The sequence below is a fragment of the Molossus molossus genome, unplaced genomic scaffold (genome assembly GCF_014108415.1).
Source record: "Molossus molossus isolate mMolMol1 unplaced genomic scaffold, mMolMol1.p scaffold_m16_p_2, whole genome shotgun sequence".
In the NCBI taxonomy this organism is placed as follows: domain Eukaryota; kingdom Metazoa; phylum Chordata; class Mammalia; order Chiroptera; family Molossidae; genus Molossus; species Molossus molossus.
In genome coordinates this window covers 57,447,254-57,453,098 of record NW_023425355.1, presented here as the reverse complement: position 1 = coordinate 57,453,098, position 5,845 = coordinate 57,447,254, and the positions used below count along the sequence as shown (strand labels likewise).

At 38.1% G+C, this 5,845-nt stretch overlaps 1 pseudogene; it reads right to left on the bottom strand.

Moving 5' to 3' along the window:
- Window positions 1–3,584: 3,584 nt before the first annotated feature.
- On the bottom strand, window positions 3,585–5,083 carry LOC118635317 (annotated as a pseudogene).
- Window positions 5,084–5,845: the final 762 nt, after the last annotated feature.

Below are 5,845 nucleotides of genomic sequence, written 5' to 3'. Positions count from 1 at the left end.
TTATCTGTTCATTTTCATTGCTTTTTAGGAAGTTTTATAATTTCTTCCTTGATCTTTTTGGTAACCCATTCATTGTTTAATAACATGGTATTTAGCCTCCATGTGCTTCAAAGATTTTGCGAGTTTTTGTTGTAATTGATTTCTAGGTTTATGCCATTGTGATCTGAGAAGGTGCTTGATATGATTTTAATCTTTTTGAACCTGTAGAAACTTAGTTTGTATCCTAACATGTATTCTATCTTTGAGAATGTCCTATGTGCACTTGAGAAGAATGTGAATTGTGCAGTTTTGTGTGTGATTTTCTATAGATAACAATTAAGTCCATTTGATCTAGAGTCTCTGTTTCCTTGTTAATTTTTTGTCAAGAGGATCTATCCAGTGATGTGAGCATGGTGTTGAAGTTCCCTGCTACGATTATATTGTCAATTTCTTTTTTTGTAGTTCTCCAGAAATATTTTTTTTAAATTTAGTGCTCCTAGGTTTGGTGCATATATATTTACCAAAGTTATATCTTCCTGTTAGATAAAGCCTTTCAACATTATGTAGTGTATTTTTTGTCTCTAATTATGGTCTTCATTTTAAAGTTTATTTTATCAGATATGAGTATTGCTATCCCAACTGTTTTTTTTTTCTTTCCGTTTGCTTAAAAATTTTTTTTTATCTCTTCACTTTCAACCTATGTGAGTTTCTTGTAAACAACTTATATATGAGTCAAACTTTCATATCAAATCAGATACTCTGTGTGTTTAATCAGAGTGTTTAGCTCAGTTACATTTTATGTTATTAATAATATATACTTATTTATTGCCATTTTTTTGGTGTTATATTTTTATGTCTATTTCTTCTAGTAATTACAGCAGTCCTTTTAACATTTCTTGCAGTGCTGGTTTGGTGCTAATATATTCCCTTAGCCTTTTTTTTTTTTTTTTTTTTTTGGTCTGGGAAGCTCTTTATTTCACCTTCTATTTTGAATAATAGCCTTGCTGGATTGAGCAATCTTGGATTCAAATCCTTGTTTCTCATTAGCTTGATTACTTCACGTCATTCCCTTCTGGCCTATAGTGTTTATGTTGAGACATCACCTGATAGCCATATGGTGGTTTCTTTGTAGGGAACCTGTGGCTTATCTCTCGCTGCCTTTAGAAGTCTCTCTTTGTGTTTAATTTTTGGCATTTTAATTACTATGTGTCTTGGTGTGGGCCTCTTTGGGTTTTTCTTACTTGGGGCTTTTTGTGCTTCTTGTACTCATGAGTCTTTTTTTTCCACCAAGTTGGAGAGTTTTCTCTAACTATTTCTTCAAATATAATGTGTATCACTTGCTCATTTTTTGTCTTCTTCTGGCACTCCAATGATATAGATGTTATGTTCTATATTGTCCCAAAGTTCTCTTAATTTGTCTTCCTGATTTTTAAATGTTGTTTTTTTTTTTTTTTTTTTCTTTTTGGTTCTGATTGGGTGATTTTTTCTACCCTGTCTTTTCATTCACTGATTCAGTCCTCGCTTTTCTCTACTCTGCTGCTTATTTCCTCCCATGTGTTGTTTATTTCTGCTATGTGTTTTTTCATTTCTGCTTGGTGGCTTTTCATCTCCAATTGTTTGGTTTTCAGTGTTTCCATATCTTTACTCATGCTGTTGAACTCTTTACTCATGCTGTTTAGCTTCTTCATTATCATCACTCTGAACTCCCCTTCTGATAAGTTGCTTAACTGCATTTCATTTATCTCTTCTTCAGTAGAGTTCTCTTTTTCTGTCATTTGGTGTTTGTTTCTTGGTTTAATATTTTGCCTGTCTCAGTGGGATTTGAAGCCTGCCAAATTTTCCCTGTGGGTGTTGGTGTTCTGCTGGTTATGGCTTCCTCTTTTGTGTTCGGATGAGTGTGAAAAGACTCACATTAAACACCTCTGTCAAGTCTAACTTTCCTGGGTAGATTTGCAAGCCCAGGAAAGGTTCCTTATCCTCTCAATTTTGCCTTTAGGATATTAGTCTCTGTTCTTGATGAACTTTGGGTTGTAGTCCTCAGCTGAATAAAAAAAAAATTCCTCAGGTGTTCAGGGTAAGAAGATTACCAGAAGGTGGGGCAGATGTTTGCTAGCTGTTAATGAGCCTCAATTTGAATTTCTCTGACTTGGCCCAGTGATGTTAAATTCCTGAGGGATGGGTTCTTGCCTCTTTCCAGGGCTTTTGGAAGGGGCTCTTTGAGTAATATGTCTACTATCCTATGAGGGTGTGATTCAGCACAAAACTCCCATTGTCCTTCCTGATCTTCAAGCACCCAAGTCTTTCCACACAGTTCCAGTCCAGTCCACCCTTCATCTTCCAGAGCCCAAGATGAGTGGCTGTAGCTAATTTGGTGCTCTGTCCCAGCCCTTTACACTGTGGAGCCAGCTTTGGGTGTTAACCCTAAAGGAGCTGCTCATAGCTAAAAAGTTGCTATCTACGGGCTTCCAGCCCACCCTCTGGCACCTCCAAAGTTCCTACCAGGCTCAATTTAGTGTCCACTTTATGTCTCTGGTCATACAGGTACTTTCCAGATGTTCTTCTGTTGGTTTTTCCTGATGATTTGTCTTTAATATAGTTGAAATTCCAGGTTGGTCCTGGAAGATGGTCTGTGTAGCTTCCATTCACTCTGCTGCCATTTTAGAAGCCTCAATAAGTTTTTTAATAAATCTGTGACAAAGCAAAAGCACAAAAGGTGTATACTGAACCTCTCACCAAGGCATTCTTGATAATTCAGCTTGTTTCCAGCATGTTTTTCTGCTTGACTCTTTCCCAATCTAGCATGAGTACATAAGATGCACACCCTTAGACATTATTTCTTCCAAGAAGGTGCCATACCTCTTACCTGACCACCAATTATGGTATCAGCACATTGCATTTTTTTTGCATACAGACTCCATGCTGACCACAGCAGCACTGTCCCCCACCCCAGGTCAGCAGAAGGTTCAAGCAACAAAGGCCAAACTTGTACAGAAAAGTAAATACTCACAGTATGTTCTTACATTCATTTCCAAACAGTATACAGAATAAAAGACAGCAAAAGGTGCTTCTAGAAACTCTATCTACTGGCCTCTGTCACAAGGCAAACAGCCCTGCCTGCAACATGGCTTCCAAACATGCATGCTGTCCTGACATCCTCATGCTCATGAGGAGGCTTGGCTATGGCAATGACAGTGAGGAGATTCACCTCTCATACAGTTTATTTTAAAAGTCATCCTGGCCCTGGCCGGTTTGGCTCAGTAGTTAGAGTGTTGGCCTGTGGTATGGAGAGACCCATGTTCGGTTCCTGCTAAGGGCACGTACCTCGGTTGCGGTTTGTCTTCGGCCCTGGTTGGGTCGTGAGGGTGGCAACCACTCGATGTGTCCCTTCATGTCGATGTCTCTCTCTTGCTCTCTCCCTCCCTCTCTATCTGAACAAAATAGAGTCCTCGGGTGAGGATAAAAAAAAAAGTCATCTTGTATTTTTAATATATAACATTTCATACAGTAAAATCCAACCCCAAGTCTTCTTGGATTCAGTCTTCACACACTTTTAAGCATAACTTTGTTTGGTACTGAATATAATTTAGACTACATAAGACATCACTTCAAAATTGTGTGGATACCATCACTATTTCCAACTTATACTGTGAAGAATAAAAACTTTCATCTTTAAAGTTCTGAACCATCTTATCTCTAACAAGAATGTGGATAACAGTGGTATCGTCTGTTAACCTGGTTATTGGGGTGGAAAAGAATATTGAACACCAACTCAAGTTTTTGAGCAACTTCTGAGGCAACCATTTTTTTTCAAGAAAATTTCAGGATAAACATAGGTTGTCACACAGCCATTATCAACTCTACTGCTTAAAACCTGATGCTGCCCAGCTGCTCCTAGCAAACATAGATGGTTAATCGGGGCCTAACCAACCTTGACTTCAGTGAATTATAAAGCTGAATTATATCAGTTGTACCACAAATTTGAACTAAATTTTCTTTTGTCAGTTTTAATAAGTTGGCATTTAAAAAACTGGGAAACAGTCTTGTGTAGGAATAGAATCTGTTTTTGTGTATCCACTGCTATGTTCTTGGTTATGGCTGATGGCTGAAGTTGTTTACTAGAGGTTTGTGAAAATATTTCCCTGAAGATTTGGGAAAGAATTGTTGTCTGGGACATTGAAAGTGTTCCACTATGGGGAGGTGAAAGTGGGTGCTATGTAGTGGTTTGTTATTCACATAATCTGTGAGTGTATCTGGCCACAGAGAAAACTTTGTGAGAATTGTGGTATCATAGAATGGCTGATATTTTTTCTTTTTGTGAGCAGTTCTCTTCTCCATCTTCTCTCAGTCAGTTTTTTTTTTTTTTTTTTTTTTTCAGTTCTGCACCTTTAGGATTAAAAACTTTGATTTGGAAACTAGCTCAGTTTAGATGATCTGTGTGTTCTCCATTTTCATTCTGCTTAAAAGAGTCTATACTTTAAAATGTGTGCTTCCATGGACTAAATTCTGTAATGATGCAGTGTACCTGAATGAAAGCAGATTTGTGTTTTTCATCGTGCCACAGAAATTAAACTGCATTTAACTGGCTTAGATTTGTCCCTTTGTCAATTATTCCTACATACATTGGAATTTCTAAATCAAGAAATTTGTCTCCTAGGCAATTCCACTTTCAAGTTGCTGATACTCTGTATACTATAGCCATGTATCATAAAATAACACTTTTAGCATGCTCTTTACAAATTTTCTAGTGATCTCAGGCATATCTCCAATTTTCCAATTATGCAGCACCCAAATTTCATAAAACTGAACATGGTTCCTGTAAGTGAGCATTCCATCATGCAGTTTTATTGCTAGCATGGGAGCACACATCACACAGTGAAGGGGGAGGGGAGTTTAAATTAATCATCCAATGTAAGATTGAAATCTTTCTGCTTGAAAAGAAGTGATGTTAATATAGCACTCATGCTGCGGGTGCTAGTGCCCAGCTCCTGCCAATGACAGAGGGGCTGGCTTCTAATTTATGCACCAACCCTACCTCAATCACCTTGTCTATCTTGAGTACCCAGGCAATCTTCTGGGTGCAATAGGTTAGTCTCCATGGGAGCATCCTAGGGAGAGCATTGGTGAAGCCTCTGGTGCACAAAGGGCACGGTGATGAGTTTCAATGAGAATGGCAGTGCCTTCCTCCCTGGGTGCCAGCCCCTTAATATATGCTTCCACCCAACCACTGCTTGCTATCACTGCAGCTCCATGGATGCTCACTAGACCCTGCCTCAGGCTGCATCCTTCCCAGTACTGCAAGGGGGTAGGAGTTCAGCCTTCTCTGAACAATACAGGCATGTTTGGGAAGTGGGGGAGCCTTGAAAAATGTGGAGGCAATATTCAAAATGTATAAAGAACTCACACTACTCAACATCAAAAAATCCAATTAAAAACTGGGCAGAGGACCTGAATAGACACTTCTTCAAACAAGACATGCATACAGTCAACAGATATATGAAAAACTGGTCAACATCACTAATTATTAAAGCGATGCAAATTAAAATTACAATAGTATATCACCACACATGTCAGAATGGAAACCATCAAGAAATCAACAAACAACAAGTGCTGTTAAGGATGTGGAGTAAAGAGAACCCTAGTACACTGCTAGTGGGAATACAGATTGGTACAACTACTATGGAACACTGTATGGAATTTACTCAAAAAATTAAAAATAAAACTGCCATTTGACCCACTGATCCCCCTTCTAAGAAAATATCTTAAAAATCCTAAAAACAATAATGAGAAAAAATATATGCACCCATTTTTATAGCATCACTATTACAATAGCTAAAATCTGGAAATAGTCCAAGTACCCAGCAGTAGA